The sequence below is a fragment of the Rattus norvegicus genome, chromosome 17 (genome assembly GCF_036323735.1).
Source record: "Rattus norvegicus strain BN/NHsdMcwi chromosome 17, GRCr8, whole genome shotgun sequence".
NCBI lineage: Eukaryota > Metazoa > Chordata > Mammalia > Rodentia > Muridae > Rattus > Rattus norvegicus.
In genome coordinates, this window is record NC_086035.1 from 4,227,355 (window position 1) to 4,245,786 (window position 18,432).

Sequence of the window (18,432 nt, forward strand, 5' to 3'; positions counted from 1 at the left end):
TTGCCTAGGAAGCGCAAGGCCCTGGGTTCGGTCCCCAGCTCCGAAAAAAAGAACAAAAAAAAAAAAAAAAAACAAAAGAAATAAAGAGGAGCCTCTAGGAGCGCTCAACTCTAAAGGGTGGGTGTCAGACCCCATGGTAGACATCTGTCTGTCATTCTCCAGTATTTTCTCCCCCTGTGGTTAGTGTGAAAGTGGAATAGAATATACTTCTACCCCACCCGAACCGCCAACTCTCCCAGGAGTGAGTGCAGCCCTTCCTTTACATTGGCTGTAGCTGTGAAGCACTGAAACGGGAGAAGGGGGTGGGGGGTTGGGGCGGGGCCTGAGGGTCAAGGCTGTGTTTGTCTGCATCAGATTCACCATTCTTGGCTGACTCCGGATCCGCTTCCAACTGTTGTCCAGAGAGGAGCCACAGGCAACATTTGACGACCAGGCAGGGTTCTCAATTACTGGCTGATCTAGACCAAACTTGAACCCATGGAAAACCTCACCAGTGCCTTCTAGCAGGGTCCATTTAAAGGTCTGGATTGAAGGTTATCAGTGCCCAGATGCTACCCATAGGAGCGCTCCCGACTCAGGAGGGAGGCTGGCACACAGATGACAGAACTACTTCTCTGTCCCGCCTTGTCTTCTCCAGGGCTTTAATCATTCTCTGGGCAGAAAAAGACAGGGGGGACATAACACACATTCATTTTTTGGCCTTGAGAAGGGGTCAGCAATTTGGTTTAGCTAGTCTGTGTAGACATCAAGCAAAATAACGCAACACGCGGGGGTCCGGATACCAAGATGCTGGTGTGCAGCATTGAGCCCTGCAGAAGTGCTTGGCACTTTATCACGTATGACGTTAACACGCGGGACAAACCATCTGCCACTTTAAGAGTTCATTTGTTGTGCCTTCAGGTTCTCCACAGTGGATTCACCACGAACGAAATAGTCCACTGTAGCGGAAGTCACCTCAGTGGCTGACTGGTGGGATGCGAGTCCAGGGTGGCGTCCAGAGGGATTCACAAGGACTATGGGTGAGTCCAGTACTGACAGAAGGTTTTTGTTTGTTTGCTTGTTTGTTTTTTTTTAATTCCAACGTCATTTTCTCTTCTCTTCCCCGGAATAGACACTTATCAACCTTTTGAATGGACTTATATTTAGTACCACTTCACAGAACACTCCTTTTTAAAAAGAGAGATCCATTGAACTGGAAGGCAAATGCCCTGCCTTAAATATGGCTGGTGGGAAGTCTCCCAGTAACCAAATCCAGATTGAAATATGGGGAGGGCTCCCGATACCTCCTCGTTTAGTCACCATTGGCAGGGGAAATTATCCTACAGGCATCTAGATATTTTTGGAAGAATGAAATCTTAGGCATTTTTTAAAAAGCCGTTTTGAGGTCTGGAAGGACCCCAGACATGTTTGCTGTTTTCAGTTTAACTTTTGCTGAACATCATTCGATTAACTTAGGAATCTAAGTGCAGTTCAAGGGTGGCTGATCCTGCGGAAATGTGTTTCTGATTATCTGCATATAACCCAGCAAAGTAGCTTTGGGAGGAATATTGTTTTTTCTTCATCTCTACAATTTTCGCTAAGCCTCATGCTTTTTCCTCTCTTCTCTCTCTGGCTTTAGTTTACTGAATGGCCTTTCTGTGGACAATAAAACGTTTGCCTTCTGAAAGGCTCAGAATTTGTCAGGCTATCAAGATTCCTCTGTAGGCTGAGATGTGTTCCCCCAGAGGAACTGACGCTGGGGCCATGTGGGAGCTGAGCTGGGGCTTGGGACCCTCACAGCCTCTTTTATTTCTCCAATCACTTTGGTTGGTAATTCTTGAGGCTAATAGGGTGAACGAACGCGTGGCAACTCGAGAACAAGAACAAAAGAGAAGTCCCCAGTCTCACTGGCTCATGTGCCTTTGCAGCTGCCTCATGGCTGCTCCTGAGAATGGCTCCTTTAAGGGAGGAAGCGGTTCCAGGGCAACCTGTTGGAGGAATCTGAAATATGCTTCCTGAGCCAAGAATGTTACGGGAAGGCAGGGGAGTGTTTGCAAGCCTTCAACTTCGAGAAATCCTTGAAGTGCTGGGCAGTGGTCTCCTGTATTTCCTTACTTCTTCTTGTCTCTCTTGCTTAAGTTACCTTGCTTAGTCTATATTTCTGACCACAGCAACGTGTCAGGGACAGTTCGGTTCCCAGACCACTAGACTGGGGTGCTGTCCTCAGTTGGGGAACAGAAGGAGGACAGCTGGTAACCGAGGGATCCAGGAGTTAAGCAGGCCCAGGTTCTCCTCTGCAGTCCAGAGGCCTATGGAGCTGCTGGGCTGGCAGCCTTTGTCTGCACCAGGAAGGGTTCCAACATTTTCAGCTGCTCCCACCAACTCGTCTAGCACTTACACAACCCTAGCTCCTAGCTGATTCAGACGGGTATCCGGAGGGGGAGGCCATAGCAAACTAAGAAGACAAGAGAACGGGGACCTGGCACTGCTCAACATGATTAAACTCTCTGCGTTAAAAACAGGTCTATGTTCCTCACTCGGGGGACACATCTGCTCTGAAAACACCTCCATGAGAAGCTGGGGTCTTTCATTACGACTGGCCTGGTTTACATGCCCTTTTCTAGCTTTAAATCATGATATGTTCTACCCGGGGCTTAGCTGCATTTCCTTCCGCCCTTGGCAAGGCAGATTACTTCAGCTCTGTAAAGTTAATAACTTGTTCGGCTTCCAGGTTCACTGCCTGGGGTAGATGGGGAAGGTCAGAAAAGCAGGAGAAATGCCGTTTCATGAAATCCAACTGGAGAATGGGATCTGGTAAAGCAGCATTTCCGTGGAGACCGATCTCACACCGTAGCACTGGTGGACAGCTCGGTTTCTGTGATCTGCTCACAAGGTTGGGCGGCCATCACTGCCTCGCCCACTTCTGAATATTTCATTGCCTTAAAAGAAACCCTTTAAGACCATCTTTTTTTCAGCCCCTGTCAACTGCTAATCTTTTCCCACGGCTGGTTCTTATAAACTTATATATAATGTATGGCCATTTGTGTATAGACCTCTGCTGCATGAATCAGCCTTTTATTCCGTTTGCTGAGTCACTCTCAACCGTACGGTACAGTCCACTTGCACAGTTGTTAGTTGCTGGATATCCGGGGATTTGTACGAGTGCTTCTATGAACACGTGTTTTACACACACCCGGGGAGTGGCATTGCCTTGGTCCCATGATGATTTTGAATCGCCTGATTGATTGTTTCCCAAAATCGTTGCTTGAATGTTAAAGTCCCCGAAGATCACGAATGAGGAGTCTAATTTCTGGCCACTCTCACAGACCCTCATCTTTCTTACTTTCTGCTCTTGAGTGAGATCGAGGTGGTGCCTCTGTGGTTTGGTTTGCGTCTCTCTGAGCCTGGCTGTGTTGAGCATATTTTTATGGGCTCACAGGCCACCTACAGGTCTTCTTCAGAGAAATTTTCATTCGACTCCTTTACTCGTTTTAAAGCTGGCTCATCAGGTATGGCTGCACTTGGCTATAATCCCAGCAGTCAGGAGGCAGAGGCAAGTGGATCTCTCTAAGTTCAAGGCCATCCTGGTCTTCATAGTGAGTCCCAAGCCTACAAAAGCCACACAGCAAGACTATCTAAACTAATTATCAATCGAATGTATGAACGTGTGGTCCCCCCTGTTCTCTGCCAGGAGACTGCTTTTCTGCACTTTGTTTATGCACAGACTCTGGGTCCATTCCACCTGCCAGTGTATTTATGCTCATGTCACTGCCCCCAGTCTTTTATTTAAAAAAGATTTATTCATTTGAATTGTATGTGTGGGAGATTATCTGCATGTAGGTTTACACACCATGTGGGTGCAGTATCTGCAGAGGCCAGAAGAGGGCGTCAGATCCCCTGGAACTAGAGTTACAGATGGTTTTGCGCTGCCGTGTGTGTGCACAGAATAAAGTCCTAGTCCTCTGTGAGAACAGTCAGTGCTCGTAACCGCCCAGTCTTGATTACTGTAGTAGAATAGAAAGTTTTGACATTTAAAACTCTGGTTCATGATCCTGATCCTTTGTAACTGTTTTAATTATTCTGAATCTGTTACATTTGTATGCATTTGGGGAACATGTTGCCAATTTCTTCAAATAAGAAAGCTGAAATTTTGGTAATAAAGAACAATCTGTTTTAAAAGAATGCCAATAACAAAAGACTCACGGTTCAAACCCCACTTCTACGATCCTAGTTAATAAAATGATACCATAGGGCGATGGTCCAGGAGTCTAAAGCCCTTGCTGCTTGGGCAGAGGACCAGGTTTGGTTTCTAGCACCCACGTGGTGACTCGTAATCTCTGAAACTCTAGGTTTAGATGATCTGATGTCCTCTTCCGGACCTCATGGGTACCAGGCACACACACACACACACACACACACACACACACACACACACACAGTGCACCTACATATGTGTGGACAAACACTCATATACATAAAATAAAAACAACATCAAACAAAATAATCTTAAAAATAAAAGACTGATTGTGGAACGAGTATCATGGGTTAGGAAGCATAAACTGTGGGGTATGGTGTGAGGAGTCTCCTCCCCAGCAGCTGCTGTGATAATTTTGAAGTAGCAATGGATACATTGTGGGAAGACTGTTATACTTGAGTTAGGTAACTTGTCTTTTTAAGATCTTGGCCCAGTGGCTCTTAAGCTGCTGCCTAGTATCCAACACCAATTATCGTTGTTGTTATTATTGGAGGTTGTCAGCTTCTGCTAAGAGTGGCATGAGGAGAAACAATGCACGTATAACACGACAGACAGCTGCAAGCAAAGCCTAAGTAGTTCATGAAACAAAGACATGGTTCTTCAATTGATAAGTTAATATCAGGGTCGGAGCTGGGTACTGTGAAACGCACTAAGTGCGTGGCAGAGGTATACAGATCATGTGCCCGGTGTTTGAGCGGAGGTCTGTGTGGCCATCGATGACACAGGAAACTGGTGGTTCTTTTCCAGCACGTGCAGTGGAGTCTCTGAGAAGCTGATCATGATCCCATCAGGCTAGCTGATGGGGTGGCTTTAGGCAGTGTGGCTTTCCGTTTGGGCACAGAATTATAAGCACCAACGGCTCTTAATGCACAAAAGCTTTGAGGGTCATAGTTTTTAAGACTGTGAAGAAATTCTGAGATTAAAAATAAATGCTGGGGCTGGGTGGCGGCGGCACACACCTTTAAGCCCAGTACTTGCAAGGCAGAGGCTGGCAGATCTCTGTGAGTTTGAAGCCAGCCTGGTCTACAGAGTTCCAGGACAGTCAGCTCTGTACAGAGAAGCCCTGTCTCAAAACAAAACAAAAAGCAGAACAAAACAAAAAGCAAAACAAAACTCTGGGAAACTTGTGAAACAGACAAACCCTTAGGTCAAAATTAACCTATTTCCTCAGGTTTTTTTTGTGTGTGCTCCACAGTGTGTAACATTCTCTTAGGTATTTGTGTGTACTCCACAGTGTACACACTGACTCTTTTCTCATCCTGATGAATATTCTGTCCTGGAGAGGGACTAAGGGAATTGTCCAGGGTCACATTGCTGGTGAGCAGCAGAAGTAGAATGTGAACTACCTGTATCTTGTTTTCCAGGCTGACTGAGGAGTCTGCAGCCTTGGGGTTTAAGGGATATTCAACTTCACAAGTCACCCTGTCTGGATATGGGGAGCAGGCATTCTGAGGCATGCACCCAGTACTTTCTCAGAAACCACTTTTGAGTTATGAATCTCTAGTTGACTAATGCCAACAAAAAAGCTGAGTCCACAGTCTAGTCCATAATATTCCAAGAGATCTTGCCTTGACACTCCCAGTTCTTTCAAAGAGTGGTTTGTTGGCTGCCCTAAGTCCTTGACCTCATTAGATTTATGGCTGGAGCTGAGGGGAGTTGGCTAAGCGTGCTGCAAATTACTGGGCTGGGCCACATTAATCATAAGCTCCCTCCCAAGGAAATCTTGGGGTGAGAGAAAAAGTCAGCCAGGTCAGGGCAAGGCCCACCTCAGGACAGCAGCTCTTCTTGGTACCAAGACTTCCAGTGTTTAAGAAAGAAAATGAAGGCCAAAATTAAGGGTGGTTACTATCACTGTCTTCAAAAGATTAAAAAAAAGACTAGGGAAAAAATTTCAAACATTGGTAGATTATGAGAAATTGATTTAGAGCTATAGCAGGACAAAGATATCAGAACTATACCTCATTTGTTTATCAAAATCTCTTACACGTGTGACACACAGGAGATCTCCCCTCTGCAAGCTAGTCTTGGTTCACACCATCAAGCCTCACACAGGCCACCTTTGGTCCTTGATTTCATGATAAGGGAATGGGGGACAAAGACTCTGCTGTGTCTGAGTCCTGGTGAGTTCACAGCACTGACACCATGCTCTCCCTTCTCCTGATGTCCCCACATTTAGATTTCAAAAGACTGACAAAAATCAGTCCATCAGTAAACAAGGGGAGGGCAGGATAGTTCCTGAGGACTCAGCTTCTTCAATGCCAGCAGTTCTCATAAAAGTGGGAACATTTATATCTATTCTGGTGTCATTGGAAAGTCAAAGGTGAGCTCCACCTACCACTGTTTTGCCAGCTCCCCTTATTCTAAGGCAATATGAGGAGAAGGTGGACAAGGGCCATTTTGACCTTGAACCGATGGCTGTTTGGCTGGGGCTGAGCGACACTTTTTATTCAGGAAGAAAGAGGACCAAGGCTGCGTTAGCTGACTGTTACTGTAACAAATACTCAAGGTGCTGGGATTAGAAAGAGAAAAGCTTGGATATAATTTCTTTCCTTGTGATATGACAACATAGTTACCCTGTAGTGTCTGGGAAGGGGAAAACCAAAGATGCAGAGATTGACAGCACACAGTCCTAGTCCTAGTACTGGGAATTGGGGCCTTTGGGAAGTAGACTTAGATGAGGCCTGGGATGGAGTCCCATGATAGATAGCAGGAGATAGTCTACCTGCCCGAGAGAACACGCTTGCTCCATCTTGCCCTGTGACACCTCCTGTGTACCCACCAGATGCTAACAGATGGTAACATTGTATCTTTGCCTCTTCAGATCTCCAGAACTATGATACAAATACATTTCTATTCTTTACTGATTTCCTAGTTTTGAGTATTTTGTTACAGCAATGGAAAATAAAGTAAGATAGGTAAGTGAGCCCTGCTCTGTGGTCACCTGCATGTTGAGTGTGAATTCTAACGGCAGTGAGATGACCTAGGCCTCGGTGCAGACAGTGCTCTGAATGTCTCCTGCAGCTATGTCCTGCCACCAGCCAGGATAGGCCTCGCCTGGTCTGAAATTTTGGATGTTTCTTAGGACACTGAGGGAGAGTTGACGGAAACCGGAGCAGTAGGCTTCCATTTGACTTTCACGTGAATCACAACCTACATCTCTGTGGGGGCACACAGGCTTCATGCAGAGATAAATGTCTCCACAGATTGCCTAGCCTTCTACAATCAGAGGTCAGTGAGAAGTGGGTGCTCTAGTTTTCATGCATGTGAAACTCAGCTGACCAGATGCGGTAAAAAACAAAGAAACAAACAAACAAACAATAAATAAATAAATAAATAAATACAAAACAAGAGACACAAAAACCTCAGTGAGTCACCTGGGTTCCTCCTCCCCACTAAGTGATGGTATGCGCCGTTGAAATTGAAGATGCTGGGTAATGGAATGACTGTGAGTGCTAGTGTGCCCTACAACTGCTAGTGTCTGTTAAACTACACGGACATCATTCCCCAAGCTTTCCCCAAGTTTGTTCCCAAGTTTGACCAAAATGTGACCTTGAAAGTTAGGTTGCCGAGGGCTGGTAGGATGATGCAAGTCCTTGGTCATCCATTGGGGTGAGCAGAAGTTGAATTCTAGCCCCTGGGATAATCTTAGGAACCCTTAGGCCTTCCAGGAGAAACTTGATGTCTAAATGAGAGGGCTCCAGGTAATTTCCTAGAGCTGAGGTCCATTCCCAGAACAGTGTCCACACTTACAGAAGAGACTGGGATCCCGCTCTTCGTTATCCCAGTCATTGCTGCCCCGGCCTGACCCCTCTTGCACTAATCTCCTGCATCTGGATTAGCTTTGGATTAGCCTGGTCTTTGTGAGCTACTGAGATCTGTGTCAACTTGAGGTGGCAACAGACGCTTAATTAGGATCGAGTGGATGGTGAAACTGAATCAAGTTAATGAGTATTCCCTGAGCACCTACTCTGTGCAAAGCTGTATGCACACCCCAACTGCTGTTGCAAGAAAATGTGGGCAAATCCTTGCAAACGGCCTTGGGCAAGGTCACCCTGTCAGGACAAGTACGCTCTTGCTAAGAGTATGGTTTACTTTCGCTTACCCAGTGCTGGGGTTTTTTATCTGTATCTCACTCAGCAACCTGGCTGCTGTCTCTATTTTTTTAAAGAAACAATTCATATTTGTTGTTCTTTAACTATGGGTAAGCATGAATGTCTATGTGTGGGTATGGACACACGAGTGTAAACACCTACTGATGCCAGAAGAGGCCGTGAGATCTCCCAGAGCCATAGCGACAGGGGCAGCTGTGCTCCACCTGATGCGAGTACTGGCAGCTGAGCTTGGAATCGCGCACAGGAGCAGTGCGCTCTCACCTGCTCAGCTGTCTCTCCGGTTTATTTTACCGAGCCCCAGAGAGACCAGGTGTCTTCCCCAAAGTCACATGGCTAATAAGAAACAGTACTGGGGACACACGCACGTCAAAGCTGAGGGCAGCATGTTAGCTGAGAGCCCTTCCGTCAAAAGGTCTCAGATTTTAGAGTTTTCAGATTTGGAGGTATTTTACCAGTTGGACATCCCACACTGAGAACGTTCTGGGACAAGGGAAACTCTGACATCATGATTATACGCACACATATCAGACTGGGGAAGATGTTGGGTTTTTTTTTTTTCCCTCCTGTTTTATGTTTTCTGAGTAGTAGGGCTGTGCAGCGTGTGCCTCTCATTTACGGGAAATAGACCCCGAGGCCACACGTGCATTTCTCACCTCGTTGTGCATTTCTGCAGCATGTCCATCTTCCCAATCCTGTCTCAGCCACTCAGAGGTTGGCAGCTCTGGAGACCCCCTAACAGCAGCCCAGCTCCATGAAGCGAAGGGCTACGGGAACTGCTTTTCAGAGGGGCGACCCCCCGCCCCATTCCACTGGGAAATAGAAGGGCTTTATTTCTTGCTGTTAATGGAGGGAGTTTGGGGCTTGCTGTCCTGAACCATGCCTGGAAAGGCAGATCTGAAAGGCCTTCAGCCTACTCTGTTCTCAGATCCATGAGGTCCAATTGGAAGCCACTTTGCAGAACACTGGCCGTCGCTAGTTTATAGACAGGGTTTGTTGCTTCTCTGTCTCAGCTGGCAAAATACCTGGAGTTTTCATGCCCCTCCCTGTCCACCAAGTTCTGATAGACATGACGTTTTATAAGGAAAGGACTGAAAATGGACCAGGGTTTCAACTAAAAATTCCATTAGGCTTGCAATAACACATGCAGGAAATCTGTTTAGCAGATCTGTTTGGGGGCAGTGAAACCCAGGAAAGGAATGAGCCCTTTCCAATGTAATGTGTCTTCCAGGGGCTGATCATCACAAAGAGATGTTCTCAGTGAGGGCTGGTGATGTGTTTTCCTGCAGTTTCTCTGTGAAGCCCGGCTTACTTCCCTCTTCCTCCTGGGAGCTGTGGTGAGCTTTTGTCTATAATAGGACACTGGTTCCCAGGGGAATAGCTGAGAACTCCTTGATGATGATTTCTTTCCTAGACTGGCTTTTCTTTAATTCCATCCCCAAAGGGCCTTAGGGGGATGAAGGCAATCCCCCAGCCAGCCCATATTATCTGGTACAGTCTTGACTGAACATTTAGTGCTGGTCAGGGCCTCTTTGACAAAAACCAGGGGAAAAAACCCCCAACCATTTGGTTTGTTCTGTGTACATTGACTTTAACCACGTACCTTAGATGAGGAATTGGCCCGAGAGACCACTGGAGCACGTCTGTATTTCACTGCTGCTCCTTGAAGTGATAGGAAAAGGCGCTGAAAAGACAATCACTAAAAGGCTTCTAGAAACATAGGTAAGCCCCTGGAATATTTTAGGCTAGCACAAGGTCAGAATGTCAGGGAAATGTGGGGTGGAAAATCCAAAGCCAAAGCACACTTGGAGGACCCTTGCTGAAGTCAGTGTTGGTGCAGGGACACCCCTCCCCAAAGCCACTGATGTGTAGGGGCTCAGGGGCAAGTGTGTTGAATAAGGATAGGATTTGCCCAGTGGCTTCAGGGAAGGGCAGGCCAGTGAGTGAGAGAAACAGAGACCACATTCCCAGAGTCATGGGACTCATGGCCTCTGGGGTCTACTCAGCAAAGAGAAGTAGCAGCTATGTGTTCAGTTGCCTGAAAGGTCTGGGGCACGCAGGGTGAGCGAGTCAAGATGAGTCTTATGGAAGGAGGTGGTCAGAAACAGAGTAAGATGCTGAAGGTAGCTCCAAGCTTGGTGAGGTCCTGGGTGTAACCAGGGAGCCGCTGTCTGCCAGGATCTAGGGGAGGTTAGCACCACTCATGGGCCACAAACCCATCACCACCACTGCTGGCCATAAACACGTTCACAGGAGTGAGCCTGAAACAAAACAACCCAAGGATGTCAAAGGTGAAAAGAGCGGAGATCTAACAGTCAGTCAAAGAACGTGAAAAGAAGCAAGGAGAGGAAGCCCAAGAGAAAAGATGCTAAACAGATAGTCCCTGGAGAAGTAACGGAGGCAAGTCCTTCCGCTCCCAACCATGCAGATCTGAAACACAGGGAGGTCAAAATATTTGAGAGAATGGATACAGTTGCAGCCACAGCCGGAAACATTGTGAGTTCCTTCTAGAACTGGTAAGATTCACAGTCACCATTGATATTTTAAGATGGAGGAATTTCTTTCTAGCGTCTGAGTGTTTTGCCCACATGCATGTCTTTCTGTGCACCATGTGTACCTCAGTGCCCACAGAGACTAGAAAAGGGTGTCAGCGCCCTGAGGAGGTTGTGAGCTGCCATGGAGGTGCTGAGAACTGAAAGGAGGAAGTAAAAACCACTGCAGGAATTTAACTGGGCTCTGTCATCTGACCCTGATTTGTGGCTGTTTATGTGTAAGATAGAAACACTAGTGTCTTATGCTCCCATCTTCCGGTCTCCAGTTCTAAGTTAATCTCCAGACAGACTTGGCATCGTCCTACTAGTCTTCACATATTGTTCCACATGTCTGTTTTCCTTGCCTTTGAAGGCCATTCCGTGCCAGGACTCTCATGTCCCCCCTCCCAAGTTTTGGCCAGTCTAATTTTGGAGCTTAAGAAAAAGTCTGCATCCCACGTTTTTTTTTTTTTTTTTCTTCAGAGCTCCATTTGTGTTTTCATCTATTTTGGATCCTCTTGCCTTCGATGCTGTGCGTGTGTTTTATTTCCTGTTTTCATAAGCTCTGTGCAGCTACAGAATCATGTGACCTAAGGCATGTCTCCACGAGACCTTATTCCACTTAACTTTTCTTTTTTTCCATCTAATATGGGATATTTTGACCTATGCGATAGACTCTAGGCATGGTTGTTGGTGGATTTGCCTTTAGGGAACACAGACTGGGGATAATTTCCCAGGGTCCTGCATCTTGGGGACTTGGTATTATGGTATTGGATAGGATGCAGGTAGCTAACACATGTGTACCCCAGCTTTTGTCTCTGAGACAAAAGGGTGCAACAGGGTCTGTTCTCCCTTCAGTGCCCCCATTCTTTGTCTTATATGTCAATAGTACTTTATTATATTTAACCATATGCACAAACCGTGAGTATTTAGCAAGTGAATTTTAACACGTGCACGCCCCGATTCATACATTAGACAATTCTATGACTTCGTCCTTCAAGGGAGGTACTACCCTAAGTCTTTCAACTCCAGGCAGTGGCTGGCCTGCTTTCTGTCACTATATGTTAGTCTTGGATGGTTAAGAACTCAGCACAAGAGGAAGCAAGCACAGGTCTTTTTTGCTCATACTTCGGCTCATTCAGGATATTTTGAAACTCATGTCATGTATATATTCATAGTCTATTGTTTTACAATAAAAATTAGTGTGTCTGTGTGTGTCTGTGTGTGTGTGTGCGCGCGCGCGCGCGCACGCACGCGCTAGGAAGTGTTATGTGCACACGAGTGCAGGTACCTGTAGAAGTCAGAAGAGGGCACAAGATCTCTTGGAGCTTGAGTTACAGGCAGTCGTGTGCTGCCAATTGAACCTGGGTTCCCTGCAAGAGCAGCACTCGATCTTAACACTGAGTCTATCTCCAGTCTAGTTTTTAAAAATGTTCAATATTTTCCAGCTCACATGGATATACCACAATTTACCCATTTTCCTAGTAAGGGGGTTGGGCTGTTGCTAAGTTTTCCCTTACTGTTATTTACACTCGGAGCTTTTTGTGTGTAAGGTCATGCATTAATTGCTCTTAGAATATGTCAGGCAGTGTTACACTGTCACAGGATCATAGATTCAGGTTAATAAAAAAGCTAAGTTGTTTTAAAAAATGATTGTACAGTTTGAAACAGGATTAGTACATTTGAGTGTTCTACACTGTTGCTAACACTTAACAGACCCAGCTTTAATTCTTAGCCCCCGTGTTGGATGTGTAGATCATCTTGGGAGAACTTTGCTCTGTATTTCTCTGGTGATTAGTGATGGTGTTCTCTGGGTTATTTGGTTTTGAATGTTTACTTTCTCTCTCTCTTTTTAAAATCTGAATATACATAGAGCCATCTATACGCCTGCATTTTCACAGACTTTCAAATTCAATGCCTGTCTTTTATTTTCTTTCCTAGATAGGGCCATACTATGTAGTCCTGGCTGGCCTAGAAGTCACTATACAGACCAGGCTGGCCTTCAACTTACAGAGATATCTGCCTGCCACTGTCTCTTGAGTGCTGAGATTAAAGCTATGTGCTACCATATCCAGTCAAAATTCAATATCTTAATCAATTTAATCAACTATGGATCTCAATAAATTATTCCCACTTTGTAGAACAAGAAGCCTAGGTTCAGACATATTGCAGACCTCCCTTATGAGTCAGCGTTGAAGAGAAACCACTGAAAAAGGACACTTTGTTCCTTTGAATTTGATCTTGCCTTGAAAAAAATGTTATTAAAGATAGATGCTTATTTGGGTGTCCCCTATAACCCACTGACACTGCAGAGTGCTGTGGTTTTAGTTTATAGCATGTGTGATGTACAACCGTAACTATGTTGCACTTTTACTGTGCTGCACAAGTGTAACTATGTTGTATTTCTTCCCCCCCTCTCTCTCTCTCTCTCTCTCTCTCTCTCTCTCCCTCCTCCTCCTCCTCCTCCTCCTCCTCCTCCTCCTATGTTGTATTTCTACTGTGCATGCAGTCTCTAGTCATCAGTCCCTCCCAATTCCTTCCAGCTCTAAGCAGCCACAATTGAGCGCCTATCACCCTAGACTAACTTGTCCTGGACATTTTGTTAAGAACTGAATGATGTAAGCTATGCTCTCCAGGGTTTTTTGATCCTGGCTATATTTAACTCCTGTAGCAAAAAATGATTTTTAGTCCATGAGACTCTAACCCTGTGCTTCCTCGGTGCTGCCTGCTCTGTCCCTCAGGAGTACATGTGACTGAGCTCCAGATAGAAGTGGGGTATCTCCTAGTTCTACGTCTTGCTGTTGTGGAAAGTAGGCTTCTCGGTCTCTCTCTTTTTTCCCTAATATTTTATAAACTAAAAAATTTTAACTAAACTTAGCCATTGAATGTGTTTTGGAGTTAAGCCTCATATTAACACATGTGTTTGTGGGGTGAAGCATCATATTAAAACACATATGTAATTATCAAAGTCAGGATAACTAGATTTCTACCACATCGAACTGTGTTTATTTAGTTTCCTTTGCAAACTAAACCCCATCAAGCATTGTAACACCCAGTTCTTACTCTCCTCCTGCCCCCCCATACTCTGGGTGAGTGTGAAGTATTTGGAAGACCCAGAGGAAGAAAAGAGCACAAATGGATCTGAAGCAGGGAGTAAAATTGTCCTCTGACGAGGTCAGACTGAGGCCCAGGGCTGTAAAGAAATGTTTATTGTGCTAAGTTAGTCCCTGAGATTTAGACCTGTTTACCCTGGCAACTAATCTTGTTTACCTAGACTACCAAAGCACTAAAAACACTCCTTGAAAGCTGATTAACTGGGAGCACTTCTACCTTTTCCAGAGCTCTAGCTGCGCACCATGTTTTAAAGCACTGAACTGGATGGGCCTCTCTCCGGGGCAGACGTGAAGAACTCTAGTTCCTCTCAGACCACGGGTGGTTGGAAGAGCAACACATTCTGTCCCTCCCAGGCATCTTTCAGATGGATCTTTCCTAACTGTTTAGACCTTAAGCACTTGCAAAGAGTCAAAGGAAACATATTTAAAAAGAGTTAGAACTCTTTATTTTGAAATTAATTTCTTCTCTCATCAGCCTAACCATGGAGCCTTTGACTGAAAATCTGTCCTACCTGCATGGTGTGCTGGGCCGAAGTGGAACAGGCATTCTTTATTTTTATTTTAAAGTGTGTGTGTGTGTGTGTGTGTGTGTGTGTGTGTGTGTGTGTGTTCAAGCATGCATGCGCACGTGCACGTGCATGCGTGCGGAGGTGTGCACATGTGTGCAGGTGCCCACAGAGGTCAGAGGAAGTGCCCCTCTGGTAGCCCAGAGTTACAAGTAGTTGTGAGCTGCCTGATATGGCTGCTGGTGTTAGAACTCAGATCCTCTGGAAGAGTGAGCAATACATGCTCTTAACTACTGAGCCATCTCTTTAGACCGCATGCAGGCCATGCCTAAGGAGTAAATCGCACACACCCAAAACCATTTGTGAGCATTCTTAGAGCAGATCCTCACTGTCCCAGCCACCACTCTGTCTTTGCTCTAATCTCCCAGCACACAGCCGCTCCACAGGAAGCTCCAGCAACAGTGCTGTGTGCACTGCAGGGCACTGTGTGAATTATAGAAATCCGCTGCTCCGAAGATCAAAACATCTACCCATCTGGGATATATAAATCCCATCGCGGAATTTATGAGGGGGGTTATCTTGAATTATGTGCGTGGTGTTGGGTTTGGCACGTAATAACTATAAACGGCCCTCTCAGGACAGTAGATTAGCGTCCAGGGGGAGAAAAGAGCCAGGCATCTGTGGAATTTAAATGGGAAGATGCCCTATTCCTTTCAGAGAGGACAGAGCTCCCAACCCCAGGAAGTGAAGTAGGATCCTTGTTTTTAAGCCTGGAATGAGGGAGGGTAAGAGCTGATTTATCTTCCTATGGCTTAGAACACAAGGTGTGCAAATTTGGCTCTCTGGATTCGCTATGTTCTAGATCTTTCTCTCCACGAAGGGTCTATTTGCTTTATGTCAGTTGAGTTGTACCAGAGGGACCTGTGGTCTTGTCTGTCTAATTCTAAAAAGAGCTGGAAGGGTGAAAGGAGAACCCCTATTTGCAATATACCTGCCCCAAACAGCCTACACTTCAGTTTCATCCGTACAACTCTGTGCCTCTCCGCTGCCTCTGAACTGGGAGCACACAGCCAGGGGAATCTAAACACTTACCACCCCTCTGATGCTAACAGGGGCATAGCTTAAACACTTCAGTGGCTGCCGTGAGCAAAGCCGCATTGCAGACTGGGTGCAATTCAAAAACATGAAAGTACTTAAAAATAAAAAAAGATTCACTTAGTGATTTTATGTTTCTGAGAATGCTGCCGCTGACACACCAGAAGAGGGCATCAGACACCATCACAGATGGTTGTGAGCCACCATGTGGTTGCTGAGAATTGAAATTCACAGCCTCTGGAAGAGCAGAGGGATGGTTAAACAATGAACCATCTCTCTAGCCCCATAAAGGTACTTTTTAATCTTCTCAGGTAGATCAAGTCTCCTTAAAACAAGGGACATATTTGCAGGAAAACTCAAAGTCAGAGGAAGACGGCCTAAAAACAAGGAACGTGTGAGAGGGATCAGGAGATCAGACACAGGAGGTGAGGCTTTAAATTTCGATGCCCACAAAGACCTACTGTGGCACTGGCCATGACTGTTACTAACACTTGTGTGTGTAGATCTGCGTGGGAGGTGGTTCAAATCAATTCACCTCAGTCTGTCTGGTTTAAGTTTACAGTAAGTATTTTTTTTTTCTGTTTCTTCCACTCCCCTTCTGGCTGTGATTGCTTACATTACCATGTACAGACAATCAATAACACAGAAGCAATATGAAGTTTCAGGTGAATTTATAATTATATTTCTATAACTAATTAGTTGTAATTCTTTTTGGTTTTCTTATTTAGTTTTTATTCATAATAACTTTACTTTGCAATCCAGCTAGACTTGAGGGGGAATGAGGAACACATGGAACCCAAAGAACTGCAGTGAGAGCAGAGATTATGGGGTATTGCGAGCAGACGGGTTGGGGATGCTCTCCAGAAGGAACGGTTTAATTGGTAAAATGCCTGCAAGTCAAAAGAAATTAGAGATGTCCACAGTCGGAAATGGTGGTCTTCTCGCTGGTCTTGCCATCCCTGGCCCCAAAACGCTCCATGGCTTCCACGATGTTCATGTTTCTTTCACCTTCCCAATGACCACACGCTTGCCATCGAGCCTCTCAGTCTTGGCAGTACAGATAAAAAACTAGAAACCATTTGTGTTTGGTCAAATCCTTATAGTCAAATCCTTTCTCTCCAGTGCTCAGAGCAAGAATGTTTTCTGCTGTCTTTGGAACTTTGTCTGCAAACAGCTCAAAGGAGATGAAGCCCAAGGACTCACCATTGGCCTTGATGTGGAAGAACACGGTGGCCATGTCTGCAGCAAGCGACGAAAAGTGATAGCAGCATCTGTCTAGTTGTAATTCTACAACTAATGCCCTGTACACTTTGAATTTCCAAGACTGCTCAGCACAGCAGCATGGATGGTGGGTCCGTTGGTCCATTGGAAGAATGCTGCTGTACCTGTCAATCTGTATGTCCTCATACTCCTCAGGGTGTAGATTTCTCTCCATCCTTCTCCTAGACACCCATGTTTTCTCTGTAATTACAAGGGTAGACCAAGATTTGCCAGGGTGCCTTCATGGATTCCTGCCCCCACCAAATGAAGGCACTAGAGAAAAATGAACAGTCAAGAATATTGGCTGCTCTTCCAGAGGACTGGGGTTTGGTTTCCAGCACCCACGTGACAGCTCACAATCATCTGTAACTTCAGTTTAAGAGGACCTAACACCCTCTTCTGGCCTAGCAGACCTTGCTCACATGTGACACACAATTAGTCATGCAGGTATACAGTCATGCACATAAAACATAAAAAAATAAATGAATAAAAATCTTAAAACAGCAAACACATGTATCTAAGAGAGGCTCAGTCATTGTACAGTTTCAAATCTTTTAAGGTGTCTGTCAGGCATGGCAGAATTCATTCAATATTCTATACTCATTCTATATTCCACACCCATTCTATATTCTACACCCTCTCTATATTCCACAGTCTTTCCATATTCTATACCCACTCTATCTATATTCCACACCCATTCTATATTCCACACCCATTCTATATTCTACACCCTCTCTATACTCTACACTTTATATTCTACATCCATTCTATATTCTACACCCACCCACTCTATATTCTACACCCACTCTATATTCTACACCCACTCTATATTCTACACCCACTCTATATTCTACACCCACTCTATATTCTACACCCACTCTATAATGTTCTACACCCACTCTATATTCTACACCCACTCTATATTCTACACCCACTCTATATTCTACACCCACTCTATGTTCTACACCCACTCTATGTTCTACACCCATTCTATATTCTACACCCATTCTATATTCTACACCTACTCTATGTTCTACTCCCATTCTATATTCTACACCCACTCTATATTCTACACCCATTCTATATTCTACACCCACTCTATATTCTACACCCACTCTATGTTCTACACCCACTCTATGTTCTACACCCGCTCTATCTTGTATGCTTTTGCTCCCTCCCCACCACATTGTCTAACATGTCCTTGTGGCTATTTCAAGCATCCACAGCCCCACAGTTCCTCTTATGGACAGAGCAGTCACATATGGCTGTCTAGTCAAAGAGTCTTGGTCGGGCCTTTGGTGGAAGAGTTGTGAGCAGTTGTTTTCTGGGACTGACCTCATTCTGTCCTGACCCTTTAACCTCTTCTTGCCTGGAGAGCCATTTTGACTATTCCAGTGGCTACAATGTAAACCTTTTAAGTTGGAAAGCTAAGAACAGGATTCTGTGTCCTGATACATTGTAGAAACATCACACCAACCATCTCTCCCTCCTCCCTTCATTGATTCATTTTAAGCCATTGCAGTTCGTCTTGTCTATTACACTGTGCCAACCTCAATTCCTAGCTGATAAAACCCTCCATTTCCA

The 18,432-nt window shown here is 45.3% G+C and overlaps 1 long non-coding RNA gene across 1 annotated transcript in view; it reads left to right on the forward strand.

The window, feature by feature from the left end:
- LOC100912124 (uncharacterized) overlaps positions 1-17,342 on the forward strand; it is a 151,022-nt gene extending 133,680 nt beyond the window's left edge. The window contains exons 9-10 of the long non-coding RNA XR_001841748.3: positions 901-1,019; positions 16,711-17,342. This is a non-coding gene — a long non-coding RNA (uncharacterized LOC100912124). The remainder of the gene's footprint in view (positions 1-900; positions 1,020-16,710) is intronic.
- Positions 17,343-18,432: the final 1,090 nt, after the last annotated feature.